This window comes from Primulina eburnea, chromosome 13 (assembly GCF_022965805.1).
Source record: "Primulina eburnea isolate SZY01 chromosome 13, ASM2296580v1, whole genome shotgun sequence".
In the NCBI taxonomy this organism is placed as follows: Eukaryota; Viridiplantae; Streptophyta; class Magnoliopsida; order Lamiales; family Gesneriaceae; genus Primulina; species Primulina eburnea.
Window position 1 is genome coordinate 21,711,743 of NC_133113.1, and position 16,368 is coordinate 21,728,110.

Genomic DNA, 16,368 nt, shown 5'->3' on the forward strand with positions numbered 1-16,368 from the left:
ATTAGCCTACTAATTGTTGTAACATTTCATGTTCGCAATCTTGATTTTGATGTTAACAAAACTTGTTTTTTTCTAATAAATTTACTTAAGTGCGCAGAAAACTGAAACTGATCATGCTTCGAACTGATCAGTTACCGAGCCAAGACTGAAGCTATCAAGAAGCAAACTAAAAGTACCAACTGATTATCCGAACTGAACCAGTCCAACTGAAATATCAAAGACCAGTTCCACTGATTGTTCAGTTGATAGGTGGTTTTGCAGAAAATCTTTAGAAGCCCGGCCAGCTGATGAAGAGCTCAAATGATGAAGAGGCTAACTGACCAGTTCAACTGAATCAGTGAAATCAATTCAGCTAACGACCCAACTGACTTCACCTCACCAGTTCAGAACATCAGTTAGGAACCAACCATTTTGCAGAACTCGACAAGCTTATCTAAATGGAACCTAGTTGTGCACAATGGTATAAAAGCAAGTGTCTGATCAAAGGAAAATAATGGACGTTGCAGCAGAGCTTAAAGAAAAAATGTTCTAGAATGCCTGTCGGAAATTACAAGACAAATTTCGAGGAACGAATTAAAACTGCAACGAACATATTTGATGAGTCTTGTTATACGATCACATAGCCTCTATAAATACAAGATCAAGACCATAAACAAACAAGTGAAAATAAGAGAGAAGGGCACGCTCAACGCATATCAGCTTACAAGAAGCAATTAGCCCAGATTTGATGGAACATTTCAAAATGTTATCAGCTTAGATTAGAAGCGCAATTCCCTCAGTGTGTGAGAACACTTTCGTATTGTATTCATATATCAGTTCACACACACACACACCCCATCACTCACATAAATACAGAGAGTTGAGCTTATTGATAAGTCGAGTGAGTCTTGCACAAAGACGTAAAACTTGTGTATGTAGTTTTTAACTCATAGACGTTAAACAAGTATTGGCTGGAAGGTGCTGCCTTTAGTTTAGACTACGAATTTAGTTAGTCAGTGGTGTAAGTCCTAAGCTAAGTGGATTTGTACAAGACATTGTATAAATCAAAATCTTCTAGTGGATCTTACCCGAGGTGGTAGGAGCAGTTGAAGTCTCCGAACATCCATAAACATATCTTGTGTATTTAACTGCTTAAATTTCGTTTTAAAATTGATTTGATTAGTTCAGCTGATATCAGAACAATAACTGAATGGCTACAATCTCGTACGGATCCCCCTTATATCAGTTTAGACAAGTCAAAAGGTTTTAAAACTAGTTAGCTTTCTTAACGAATGATTGTTTCAAGTATTTTTCACTTGGTTTAAAATCAAACTCGATCTAATTCATCGATGTTTACATTCTTATAACAGGAGCTATTGTAGCTCATTGATAAAAAAAAATTGAAGCACCCTCGCAAGTGTCAGAACCCATCCATAAATTGGTATCAAAGATAGTTGTTTTAAGAAGGACATTTGAAAGCTGCTATGTTAAATTTGTTTCAAAATGTTGTTTAAAATGGTTTTCAAAATCCTCTTAAAAATTTTATATGAGTTTACCATGGGAAGAGAGAAGATTATTGGATCTGCAACTAACATTGTAGTTACTTCTCTCGACTTCGTAACTTTGCTGTTTTAGCAGCTTGCAGGGTTTTGAGTCCAAACTGACAGCAGAACATCTAAACTGATCAGTGGATAGGATTTTAGTTGTCAGCCTACCAGTTTAGCTGATCAACAGACGTAACCCACCACCAGCTAAAATGTTGGATGATTAGGAGCTTAATCATCAGTAGTATATCGCCGCTTGATTGTTATATCAAATCAAAGTAGATGATCAATGCGGTTTAGCATCAGTTGAGTCCAGTTTGAGTCAGCTCGATTACACTTTGGGCACACTGGATATTCAGTAAGTTTCTGAGCGGCCTTCTTTTGTGGTTGCTGTCATTTTCCCTTGTTAGGCCCTTGAAACAACTTCTTAGCTGGGTGCAGAACCTGTCGCTGAGGTGCCTGAAAGGGCCACTTGCCCTGCAATAAGTCTCAATGTCCTTCAAATCTTGCTCTGCTCACTGCAATGGCATAACTAGGAGGACAAGTTATACGAACATCACGGCGCAAGATCGGCCGTAAACCATCCATGAAATATCTTAGTTTCTCCCTTGCTTCATTAACTATCTAGGAGGCATATTGTATCACAATTTAACCAAACACGTAACCAACATGCATAACCGAGTTACTCATATAACATGCTAAAGTGATTCAAAAACTTAAACATGCATTTTAAAGGAACTTGTACTTATTACTTAATGCATTTAAAATCGTAAAAATTTACAGATTTGAGGCGTGAGTTTATGAGCTTCTCACAACCAGCAGTGGTAAAACCCTATATCAGGAAACCTTGCACTCGGATACCAACTGTGAAGAACCATACCTTAAAATACTAATACTTTAACATTTGAGGAAAAATTTAAAATTTTCTTATTAAATATTTTATTAAAAATATAGCTCTTAAAATAAATTAACAGTCACCACTCATACTAAAATAATATTAATATTAAACTCCGTCATTTATAATAAATCACCAACATCTAATTAATCAAAAAATAAAAAAAATACTAATTTAATTTAAAATTAGTCAAACAAAATTATAAATTTATTTTTTTTATCACCAATCCTAATAAATCAAAAGTCAGAGTAAATAGTTTAAAAACGTACGTAATCATATAAATTAAACGACAAGGTTCTTGGGTTTGCACTGCCACTGGCCCGAGCCTGCTCACTGGTCACCATCTCCCATCTCCTCAACTACATCATCTGCATCGATCAAGTCTAGTGAGTCTAATGACTCAACGTGCATAAACCGTGAATAACGAATAATACGTAATAAAATCCATGCAATTTAAACTTATATGCAAATCTGCAAAATTTATGTTTAACAAAGATTTTAAACATGATGTGTCTAAACAAATGTTTGCAAGATGGCAGGCTCATTTAGATCCCTTTGATTTTGAAATTATTTATAAAAAAGGTGAAGATAATCATCTACCTGATTTCTTAACTCGAGAATATTTATCTTAATGTCTTTATTTACATATATGTGTTGCGTGTTTTCTTAATTGCTTGCAAGTGCACAACGTCAAGTTATAGTAAAATGTAATTTTGAGTACAAGTGTCGATCCCACGAGGAATGTATTTCTAAATTTATATTAATGCTTGTAATTAAAATAGTCTTGATTTTAATTAGAATAATCAAATAACAGATTTGTTCGCATCAATAACTGAATTGAAAATAAATTTAATTGTAATACCAAACAGAGTTGAACAACAATGGAATAAAAGATCTAGAGGTCCGATTTCACGCAACTATCCACCATGTGTATTTTTGTGTAGCTATATTATATTTGTCTTTCTTATTCATTAGCCAAGAATTCTAAAATCATCTACTCCCTCTCCCGAGTGTTAAGCAGATACTAATTATCTAACAAAAGATTGTAACGTTCCCATCAACAATCTATAATTAAATAACACAATAATCACTCAAATCTTTTAATGGCTTCAATAGCACTATATGTCCCTCCCGAACTATATAAATACTATCGATGTATTTTTCCCTTTCTTGTTTATAAATTCCCTTTTCCAAGTGATAATTTATAAACACAAGAATCATTCAAGATATGGCCAATAAATTGAAAGCATTAAAATTGGAAACATACAAATGAACAATAAGACAACTTATATAGCATAAATCATGAATCTCAACACATGGTTTCTAGTTTTGTTCCATCATTCCTCTAGAATTAAGATTTAGTTCATAATAATGAAAATAAAACAACAACACACAAATCTTAAACAAAACATAGTAAATAAAAATGAAAGTAAAGAAAGAAGAACTTAGAACAAGAGTTTTGGAGTTCAAATGAAGCTTTTATCCAAAGATGTGCAAGAACTTTCCCAAGGATGCACTTGATCTTTAATCTCTTTGTTGTAGCCTCCAACCTTTTCCTTTTGATCCAAGATGCCCTAGATGATGAATAATGGAGGCTTTTTATAGTCCTCAACAAGTCTTGCACGCAAAACACCAAAGTCTTCAAGTCCCATGCGCAGCACACCATAGTTTCACAATTTCCGGAAGTTGTCTGTGCATGACCGCAGGTGCGGTGATGGTAGGACCGCGGGTGCGGTGTCTGTTCGCCAAAAATTCTGTTGCTGCATAGGTGACACCGCGGGTGCGGCGCTTGCATGACCGTGGGTGCGGTCATGCTTCGACAATCAGCGCGGGGGCGGCGATGTAAGCAGCGCGGGTGCACTCTCTTCTCGGCAGGCAGCGCGGGAGCAGTGATGTTTCGTGCGCGGGAGCACTGTTGCTTCGTGTCTCTTTGTCCTTTGCACCTTCTAATTCATACTATATCACTCCAAACTCTCATTTCTAAGCTTCCAAACTATAATAACAAAAACAACAACATATCAAATAAAAACTGCTCAAGAATCACAAAATTCCAAGTTAAAAACAAGTAATAAAAGTACAATAAATTGCACTTATCATTATGAGTTCTTGAGGAAGAGGAGAGTCATCTTATAGAGGGCGAGGTGGTAGGGGAAAACCCCCTAATATTATTGCACAACATGGAAAGCAAAGGCTAATAGCCCAGAACTTATCTAGTTCATCAGCCAGTAATACTGAGCAAAATAATGAGTTATACAATGAGTTTCAAGAATTTTTGAAAAAAAAACAGAGAAGTAATACAGATTCTCAAGCTTCAGCATCATATGCTAATATCATAAAAAAAGATGATAATGATTCTGCTCTATATACAGAAACAAAACATCGTGAATTAATTCTTCTTATAGAAGAAAAAGATACCCAATGGGAGAAATGATAAATTAATTTATTTGGTAGCTTGAAAGGCTCAATCGATCCAAAAATCACCTAAATCATTCCTAAGTCATAATTTGTCCGTATTTCGTCTCGAGTGATGTTTGGATAGTTCTAGACAACATCTCAATTCACCATCAAAGAGTAGAATTCTAATCATCGTGAAAATTGTGTCTCAATGCATCAACCAAATACATATATATTCAAAAAGAAATGTGCTTGGCTTCCAAGGAATTTAAAAGAAAACACAACTCTTTTCTCATATAGGCTCAAAAGGGCTTCAAATGAATGTTTATGAATAATATACATGGCCCAAATGAATTCAAAGATTGCCTAAATCATTTATATGTTTGCAAAAATTTTATTTCAATGTCAAAATAAAAATCAAAAAGTTTTATAGAAATTTTAAGTCTCAAACTCACCAAATCTCATGATTATTCTCTAAATTTTCAAAGTGGTCAATTAACATGAATTTGATGCATGACATTGCTTTTCTAAAAAAAATTTCATCATTGGCCAATTCATTAAACATTTTATGACTAAAATACTACAAACACACAAAATAAACCAAAAAATTAAACACACAAAAATACACTAAGTAAATAAACACACAAAAGCAAATAAACAAATAAACACTCTAAATAAATTAAAACAAAACACACAAAATAAACAAATAAACACTCTAAATAAATCAAAAAATTAAACACACAAAAATACACTAAGTAAATAAACACACAAAAGCAAATAAACAAATAAACACTCTAAATAAATTAAAACAAAACACACAAAATAAACAAATAAACACTCTAAATAAATTAAAACAAAACACACGAAGATAAAATAAAATAACTCCCCCAAACTTAAACATGTGCATCGTCCTCGATGTAAATAGTCATGATAAATAAGAAAATGCACATACACTGGGCAACGACCGTCAGTGGTCATTGCCATCATCCTCGTCGTCGTCATCATGGTGGAGTGGTTGGAACTCTGGCGGGTGGTAGACAGGTGGCCACTGTGGAGGAGGTGGAAATGGATGTCCTGAAGTAGAAGCAGATGGGAACTGCTGAGCCAACACCGTAGTGAAATCCATCATGTAATCCATGAATGTATCGGTCCTATACCGAAAAGCATCCATCTCTTGGCGTTGTACCCTCATATCCTCCTCCAACTGGTTCAGCCTATTTCTCCTATGCCTTTGCTGTGGCTGTGGCTCTTGAGCTTGGGCTTGGTCACGCCTCTCTGCAGCTCTCCGATTGAATTCTCTTTCAGCTCTACGTGCTGCAGCTTGGTCATTTCTGAATCCCATAAATGCCTGAGCTATAACAATAGGATTTTTCGGCTTCAGAACTTCCTCATTTGGAGCCCAAGTAACCCCCACATGTTGACATAAAACAGTGATGAGAGAGGGGTGGAGAAGTCCACTCGGAGAGTTGCCACTTGCATAATCGTAAATTGAATTCTGAAGCAATCGACCTAGATCGATTGTCTTCCCTGTAATAATGCAAAATATGAGGATGGCCCTCTCCTTAATGACAGTGGTTGTGTGTTCGGTTGGCTTTATTCTGGCAGCAATGAATGAATACCAATATTTTGCCATTTCCTTGAGGTCAGACTTTGCAAGGCTTAAGTGCACATTGTCTCTCATTCGCCATTCGGCTCCCTGTGTACAAATAGTCTGAAGAATATTGTCATAATCAACATGCTCATTTCTATATTCTTCGTACTCGTCGTGCATGATTTCAGGAAAGCCATATATAGTGTTGATTGTACGTGCATCAAAAGCGACATCTTTACCTCTCACAAACACCACTAACCGATCATGTCTCACCTTTAAGTTTGCATAAAACTCTCTCACCAGTGATATGACAGCATCCTGTGGCTGTCTTCCAAACTCCTCCCACTGTCGATCCCTAAGCATTTGTTCTATTTGAGTATTAGGGTTACTAAGATCAAAACCCCTCTCCTTGATAATGCTTCGATTCAAAATTTTTCCGTATTGTTCCTCCGCCCTCTCATTATAAAACCGAGTCGCATCATAATTCACCCTTGATGAGGATGAAGCACCCTTTGATGACTTTCTTTTTAGTGGCATTTTGTCAAACACCTTGCAAACACCAACTTTACTTCAACCCAATTCTCACAATTCAATGATTTTTTACTCCCCCAAACTCAATACAAACAATATCCACAACACAACAATATTCACAACAATCAATGAAAAATATCCCCAAAATGAAGAATGTATTCACCAATAATTCCTTCTATAGCCACTAACACCAACAATCTCGAATTTTCCAACAAATATGCAATGAATTTGCTCACCTTGAGTGTGTTGAAATGTTTCTTGAAGAATTAATTCAAAGCTCCACTCAAATCTTGAAGAGATTTTCGAAACCCCTTTTTCAACCCTAGGTTGGATTTGTGAATTTGATGTAAAGAAATGAGGTATTTGATGGAATGTGTAAGATTTGTTAGTAGTAGTGATGAATTTGTTGAAAGAAGAACAAAGATTTGGTGAGTGAGTTGAATTTTGGGTAGGGATTTCGAAAATGGAAGTGGGTTTTCTTGAGTGTGATTTTCGGTAATGGAGAAAAAATCCCGATTGTTTCTTAAAAAGGTAGCACCGCGGGTGCGGTATTTGAAGCACCGCGGGTGCGGTGTGTTTTCGAAAATGAAGCGCGGGCGCGGTGTCCTAAGGAGCGCGGGTGCGGTATGTGTTCGGCATTTGCATGAATTTTTCCATCGACTCAGCGCGGGTGCGGTATGCTAAGGAGCGCGGGTGCGCTCTTGTCTCGGCAGTTTAGCGCAGGGGCGGTAGCTTAGGAGCGCGGGTGCGGTATGTGTTCGGCATGTACGCGCATTTCTTCCTACAGCACACCGCGGGTGCGGTAGTGTACGCACCGCGGGTGCGGTGCCAGTTCGGCATTCCAAGCGCGGGGGCGCTGTCTTTGTGCTGCGGGTGCACTCCTGCTTCGAATTTTCTGTATTTTGAATGCACCTCAAGCATAGGTGCAGTGCACATGAGACTGTAAGGGCACTCCTTGTTTCGTCAAAATATTTTCTTCTCAAATTTTCATTCCTGAAAAGAAAACAATTGGGATTCATTAAATTTGGGAAGATATAAGCATACACTATATTAAAAATACACAACTAAAAATAACATGATTAAAATAAAATCAAAACTGAAATCACAATGCAAACAAGAAACAAAGAATTGAGTTGCCTCCCAATAAGCGCTTGGTTTAACGTCATCAGCCTGACTACCATCAGTCTATATCAAGTTGATCCGCCCAAAGGAATGTTGTCAAGGTGCCTTACTTCATTTCCATAATATGGTTTAACTCTTTGGCCGTTCACCTTGAAAGTCCTCCCATCACTGCATTTTAGCTCAATCGCCCCATGAGGATACACTGTCTCCACCAAAAATGGACCTGACCAACGCGATTTCAACTTACCAGGAAACAACTTAAGACGGGAATTGAACAAGAGTACTTGTGTCCTGGTTTTAGTTCCTTTCGTACAATGAGCTTATCATGCCACTTTTTTGTCTGTTCTTTATAAATCTTGGCATTTTCATAGGCTTCATTGCGGAATTCCTCCATTTCATTTAACTGTAGTTTTCTTTCATCACCAGCGGCTTTCAAGTCAAAATTCAATTTCTTAACTGCCCAGAATGCTCGATGTTCCAATTCCAGCGGCAAGTGACAGGCTTTACCAAAAACCAACCTATATGGAGACATCCCTATAGGTGTTTTGAATGCTGTCCTATAAGCCCACGGTGCATCATCCAACTTTATAGCCCAATCTTTCCGGTTTGTATTGACAGTCTTTTCTAAGATTTGTTTGATTTCCCGGTTGGATATTTCAGTTTGTCCGTTCGACTGAGGATGATATGCCAATGCCACTCTGTGCTTCACATTGTATTTAACCATCAGTGAATTGAAAATTTTATTGCAAAAGTGCGTACCTTCATCACTTATGATAGCTCTTGGTGTTCCAAACCTTGTGAAAATGTTCTTGTGCACAAATTTAACTACAACACGAGCATCGTTAGTACTGATGGCGATTGCTTCCACCCATTTCGAAACATAATCTACAGCTAATAATATGTAAGATTGACCAAAAGAAGGGGGAAAAGGTCCCATGAAATCTATGCCCCAGACATCAAAAAGTTCCACTTCCAAAATATTTGTCAGTGGTAATTCATGACGCCTAGAAATGTTCCCTAACCTTTGGCACCTATCACATGATTTCACTAAGGTATAGCTATCCTTGAACAAAGTAGGCCAATAAAAACCTGATTGCAATACCTTAGCTGCTGTTCGTGTTACCCCAAAATGTCCACCATATGGTGATGAATGACATTGTTCCAGAATTTTGTGTGCATCTTCTCCATCAACACATCTCCTAATCACTTGGTCAGCACATCTCTTATACACACAAGGATCATCCCAAAAGAAAAATTTGATATCATGGAAGAACTTCTTTTTCTGGTGATGATTCAGATCTGGAGGAAAAGTACCACAAGACAAGAAGTTAGCTATATCAGCAAACCACGGGAGTTTAGAACTTACCTCAAACAGTTGTTAGTCTGGGAACAACTCATTTATAACTCCACTTTCCGTTCTTTCTTCTAACTCTAGTCTTGATAAGTGATCTGCCACCTGATTTTCACAACCTTTCTTGTCTTTTACTTCAAAATCGAATTCTTGAAGTAGGAGTATCTAACGTATCAACCTGGGCTTGGCATCCTTTTTGGCAAACAAGTATCGAAGCGCTGCATGGTCAGTGAAAACAGTTACCTTGGTGCCAATAAGATATGTTCTGAACTTGTCAAATGCGAACACTACTGCTAGCATCTCTTTCTCAGTAGTTGTATAGTTCTGTTGAGCTGCATTAAGTGTACGACTTGCATAGTATATAGCCTTGAACATCTTATCTCTCCTCTGTCCCAATACTGCTCCCACAGCATAGTCGCTAGCATCGCACATGAGCTCAAAAGGCTCCTTCCAATCAGGCACTATCATAATGGGAGCAGAAATCAGTGCTTTCTTGATCTTGTTAAATGCCTGCAAACAATCATCATCAAAAATAAATGTTGAATCTTTCTCTAACAAATTACATAAAGGTCTAGTAATTTTAGAGAAATCTTTGATATAACGACGATAAAACCCGGCATGTCCCAAGAAACTTCTTATTCCTTTCACGTTCTTTGGCGGTGGAAGATTTTCAATTGCCACAACTTTGGCCCTGTCAACTTCTATTCCTTTAGCTGAAATTTAGTGGCCAAGCACAATACCTTCGGGAACCATGAAGTGACATTTTTCTCAATTCAGAACTAGATTCTTAGCTTGACATCTCTGCAAAACGAGCATTAAATTTTGCAAACAATGATCAAAAGATGTACCAAATACAGAAATGTCATCCATAAAAACCTCCATTATTTCCTCAACCATGTCAGAAAATATGGCCATCATACACCTCTGAAAAGTAGCAGGTGCATTGCATAGTCCAAATGGCATTCTCCTGAAAGCAAATGTACCGTAAGGGCAAGTGAAAGTAGTCTTCTCCTGATCCTCTGGTGCTATGACAATCTGATTATAACCTGAATAACCATCTAGAAAACAATAATAATGATAACCACCAACTCTATCAAGCATCTGGTCAATAAATGGAAGTGGGAAATGATCTTTCCTAGTAGCATCATTCAATTTCCTGTAGTCTATGCATACTCGCCAACCAGTCACTGGGCGAGTTGAAATCAATTCATTGTTCTCATTTTTCACTACAGTTATTCCTCCCTTCTTAGGCACTACTTGTACTGGTGAAACCCATGAGCTATCAGATATAGCATAAATAACACCAGCATTTAACAATTTTAACACCTCAGCCCTTACAACTTCTTTCATTGCAGGATTAAGCCTTCTCTGATGATCAACATAAGGTGAATATGATTCCTGCATCAAAATTTTATGCATACAAACAGTAGGGCTAATTCCCCTTATATCAGCAATTGTCCATCCCGAAGCGGATTTAAATTCTCTCAACACTCTCAACAATTTTTCTTTTTCAGTACAAGTAAGAAAAGAAGAGATGATTACCGGATATGTTGAATTTTCACCTAAAAATGCATAACAGAGGTGACTTGGAAGTTCCTTCAATTCAGGGGATACTTTTGGCACCTCTATAGTTGCATCTTCAAGTAATTCTACATTATGCACATCAATCTTTTCTCTAGGCAATGTATCGAGAGCAAGTAATTCCTCTTGCACATCCCAATCATCTTCATCCAGTATAGACGCCGATTCCAACAAGCATCTTTCCAAAGAATCTTTCGTCAATCTACCTGCACCAACATGAGATACACATGAGTCAATTACATCAATACTATTACAAGTACTTACCTCATTTGGTTCTTTGATTGTGTTGTAGATGTTGAACATGACTTCTTCTCCACCTACTCTCAATGTAAGCTCACCCTTGTGCACATCGATCAAAGCTTTTCCAGTGGCCAAAAATGGCCTTCCAAAGATAAGTGGGGTGTCCTGGTCTTCTTCCATATCTAGAATGACAAAATCAGCAGGAAATATAAATTTGTCTACCTTTACCAGAACATCCTCCACTATACCCCGTGGATATGTAAGTGATCTATCCGCCAGCTGCAAGGTAATAGTGCTAGGCTTCACCTCGCCAAGCTCTAAAGTCCTGTAAATAGAAAAAGGCATTAAATTAATATTGGCACCTAAATCACACAAAGCTTTATTTATTCTAGAACCACCAATAACACAAGGGATAGTAAAACTCCCTGGATCTTTGAGTTTCTGTGGTAGTTTCCTTTGAAGTATGGCGCTACACTCTTCTGTCAATTTCACTGTTTCAAACTCATGCAACTTTCTCTTCTTTGACATCACATCTTTTATGAACTTTGCATAGTTTGGCATTTGCTCTAAAGCATCAGCAAATGGGATGTTGATATGAATCTTCTTGAAGATCTTCAAAAATTTGGCAAATTGCTCATCCAATTTCTTCTTTTTAAACCTCTGCGGATATGGAAGTATTGGCTGAAATACCGGAGGTTTTTCAACTTCAACTTCAACTTTGGAACCCTCAGTTTCGACTTCTTCAACAGTTACCTCCTTTTCATCTTTATCATTGGAATTTTTACCATCAAGTTCTTTTCCACTCCTCAAAGTCACTGCCTTGCACTGCTCTTTTGGGTTCACCTCTGTGTTACTGGGAAATTGCCCCTTGTTCTGATCTTTTAGAGCGTTGGCCAACTGTCCGATTTGCGTTTCCAAAGATTTCATTGTGGCACCCATGTTTCCCATGTGAGTCTCCATATTGTCAAGACGAGATTCAGTTCTCGCCATCCTTTTTCCAGACTCAGCAACAAATGTACCTACCAAATCTTCAAATGAAGGCTTTCCCTCCCCCTTTGATGTATTGAACCCCGGCGGAGGATTCAACACATTCTTATTATTAGCATATGAAAAATTTTCATGATTTCTCAAACCAGGATGATACGTGTTAGAGGGAGGGTTACCTCGATATCCTCCATAACCACCAAAATTCCTATTGTTGATATAATGAGCCTCATCAGGAATTTGTGGTTCTTCAGTAACAACCGATGCATTTTCAACCTCTGATGTACCAGTCTTATTCATTGCTGCAATTTGATTTGTCAAAGCTGAAACTTGAGCTGTGAGTGATGTAATAGGATCTATGGCATAAATTCCAGCTTGCTTCTTTACTCCTGACCTTTCAGACGGCCACTGATAACTGTTAATGGTCATCTGTTCCAGCAAATCATATGCTTGATCAGGTGATTTTGCAAATATCGTGCCACCAGCTGCTGCATCCACAGTACCTCTTGTTTGTCCATTCAAACCATTGTAAAATAATTCAATTTGTACCCAATCTTCAAAACCATGGTTTGGACATCTTCTCAACAACTCCTTATACCGTTCTCATGCCTCATATAGTTGCTCAAAATCAGTCTGCCTAAAAGTACTTATCTCGATTTTTAACTGTGCAGACTTTGCAGGTGGGAAATATTTTGCAAGAAACTTAGTTGCTAACTCCTGCCATGTAGTGATACTCCCCAAAGGAAGCGATTGGAGCCATCCTCTTGCTTGGTCCCTAAGAGAAAAAGGAAACAAACGCATTCGAATTATATCATCAGAAACACCATTTATTTTTACCGTATCAGTAATTTCAAGGAATGTTCTGAGATGTAGATGAGGATCTGCAGTAGCGGCTCCATTAAACTGATTCTGTTGAACCATGTTTATCAATGCAGGCTTGAGCTCAAAGTTGTTTGCATTAATAGTTCCTCGTGCTATACCAGAATAATGAGCATTCAATACTGGTCTAAAATGATCTCTGATGGGTATTGCAGGGGGTGGATTTTCATTGTCTCTGTTTTCAGCCATTGCTAGAATCTCTTCTCTTCTTGCCTTTCTTAACCTTCTTGCGGTTCTTTCGATTTCAGGATCAAAGATAAGCAAGTCAAGATTTTGCGATCTTCGCATGCACTGTCAAACAAAAACAATAAACAAATCAGTGTTTAATGTAGTATAATAAAAAATAGCTCTAAATTAAAATCTAGACTAATTGGTAACAATACTAATATAAATTCAAATTTTACACTCCCCGGCAACGGCGCCAAAAACTTGTTGCGTGTTTTCTTAATTGCTTGCAAGTGCACAACGTCAAGTTATAGTAAAATGTAATTTTGAGTACAAGTGTCGATCCCACGAGGAATGTATTTCTAAATTTATATTAATGCTTGTAATTAAAATAGTCTTGATTTTAATTAGAATAATCAAATAACAGATTTGTTCGCATCAATAACTGAATTGAAAATAAATTTAATTGTAATACCAAACAGAGTTGAACAACAATGGAATAAAAGATCTAGATGTCCGATTTCACGCAACTATCCACCATGTGTATTTTTGTGTAGCTATATTATATTTGTCTTTCTTATTCATTAGCCAAGAATTCTAAAATCATCTACTCCCTCTCCCGAGTGTTAAGCAGATACTAATTATCTAACAAAAGATTGTAACGTTCCCATCAACAATCTATAATTAAATAACACAATAATCACTCAAATCTTTTAATGGCTTCAATAGCACTATATGTCCTCCCGAACTATATAAATACTATCGATGTATTTTTCCCTTTCTTGTTTATAAATTCCCTTTTCCAAGTGATAATTTATAAACACAAGAATCATTCAAGATATGGCCAATAAATTGAAAGCATTAAAATTGGAAACATACAAATGAACAATAAGACAACTTATATAGCATAAATCATGAATCTCAACACATGGTTTCTAGTTTTGTTCCATCATTCCTCTAGAATTAAGATTTAGTTCATAATAATGAAAATAAAACAACAACACACAAATCTTAAACAAAACATAGTAAATAAAAATGAAAGTAAAGAAAGAAGAACTTAGAACAAGAGTTTTGGAGTTCAAATGAAGCTTTTATCCAAAGATGTGCAAGAACTTTCCCAAGGATGCACTTGATCTTTAATCTCTTTGTTGTAGCCTCCAACCTTTTCCTTTTGATCCAAGATGCCCTAGATGATGAATAATGGAGGCTTTTTATAGTCCTCAACAAGTCTTGCACGCAAAACACCAAAGTCTTCAAGTCCCATGCGCAGCACACCATAGTTTCACAATTTCCGGAAGTTGTCTGTGCATGACCGCAGGTGCGGTGATGGTAGGACCGCGGGTGCGGTGTCTGTTCGCCAAAAATTCTGTTGCTGCATAGGTGACACCGCGGGTGCGGCGCTTGCATGACCGCGGGTGCGGTCATGCTTCGACAATCAGCGCGGGGGCGGCGATGTAAGCAGCGCGGGTGCACTCTCTTCTCGGCAGGCAGCGCGGGAGCAGTGATGTTTCGTGCGCGGGAGCACTGTTGCTTCGTGTCTCTTTGTCCTTTGCACCTTCTAATTCATACTATATCACTCCAAACTCTCATTTCTAAGCTTCCAAACTATAATAACAAAAACAACAACATATCAAATAAAAACTGCTCAAGAATCACAAAATTCCAAGTTAAAAACAAGTAATAAAAGTACAATAAATTGCACTTATCAATATGAGTTCTTGAGGAAGAGGAGAGTCATCTTATAGAGGGCGAGGTGGTAGGGGAAAACCCCCTAATATTATTGCACAACATGGAAATCAAAGGCTAATAGCCCAGAACTTATCTAGTTCATCAGCCAGTAATACTGAGCAAAATAATGAGTTATACAATGAGTTTCAAGAATTTTTGAAAAAAAAACAGAGAAGTAATACAGATTCTCAAGCTTCAGCATCATATGCTAATATCATAAAAAAAGATGATAATGATTCTGCTCTATATACAGAAACAAAACATCGTGAATTAATTCTTCTTATAGAAGAAAAAGATACCCAATGGGAGAAAACTCCATGGACTATCATGGAACGATACTTAACCAATACATCATATGTATATGGTTCTTATAAGCAAAGAGGATTTTATGAAAATTTCTGTTATCTACAAAAAGTGTGGACATAACTCACTTTTTTAGTAATACTCAGCAGAAAGGAAGTTATAACTTCTCAAAGTTTATTATAAAGAAGATAATATCTATTGAAGAATGGGGTATATCTCCATTGGTTGAAAAAGAATTTTATTCTGAAAATCATAAATGAGTTTTAAATTCAATTTTTAGGATTATATTGAAAGTTTTAATAAAACTTTGTTTTATGAAAATGAAAAAAGAAACATACATGGTTTCTAAAGATTTGTGAAAATGTTTTTCATCATCCTATTCCAAATTGGTTTTTCATTTGGTGGAAGATATTTGATCCATTTGCAAAGATTTTGCCAGAAGTTTTTATAAAACCCATGAATACTTGGTTGAATGTTTCCCCAAGTATTAAAAAATCATTCTCTGAACATTGGATAGATGGCAAGACTTTATGTCTATTCTTCATGGAATTTGGAATTTCTTGGATCTGGAAATGGCAACCAGAATTTGGATATATTGATGAAAGAAATTGAGTCTCACTAAATTTTGGGACAAATTATTACGTGATGATCCTGAAACTGAAAAGCCTTATGGCTATGACACTATTCATCAAATGGAGGAAAAAATTTCATTGTATCAGAAAGAACTTCATAATGAACAAGAAAAGGAAAAAGCCTCTATGAGTCCATTCAAGATTCTCACTCAGAAATATTCTGAAATTTATTCAAAAGATAATATGATTGAGATTTATATTGAAGAAATGAAGAAGGATCTTTTTCAGAATATTGGATGCTCTGATTCAAAGTCAGATAAATCTATGGCGTCTGAATCCAGTGAAAATCAATTCATACATCTAATGCAAATGCAGGATGCACAGGATCCAGAGGATGATACTCCTCAATTATCTCAAATCGAAGATATATTTGAAAATTTGAAGAAATCTCTAAAGGACAAAATCAAAGATGATTAAAAAATCGTTGGAAGTGGAATCTCACTATTCAG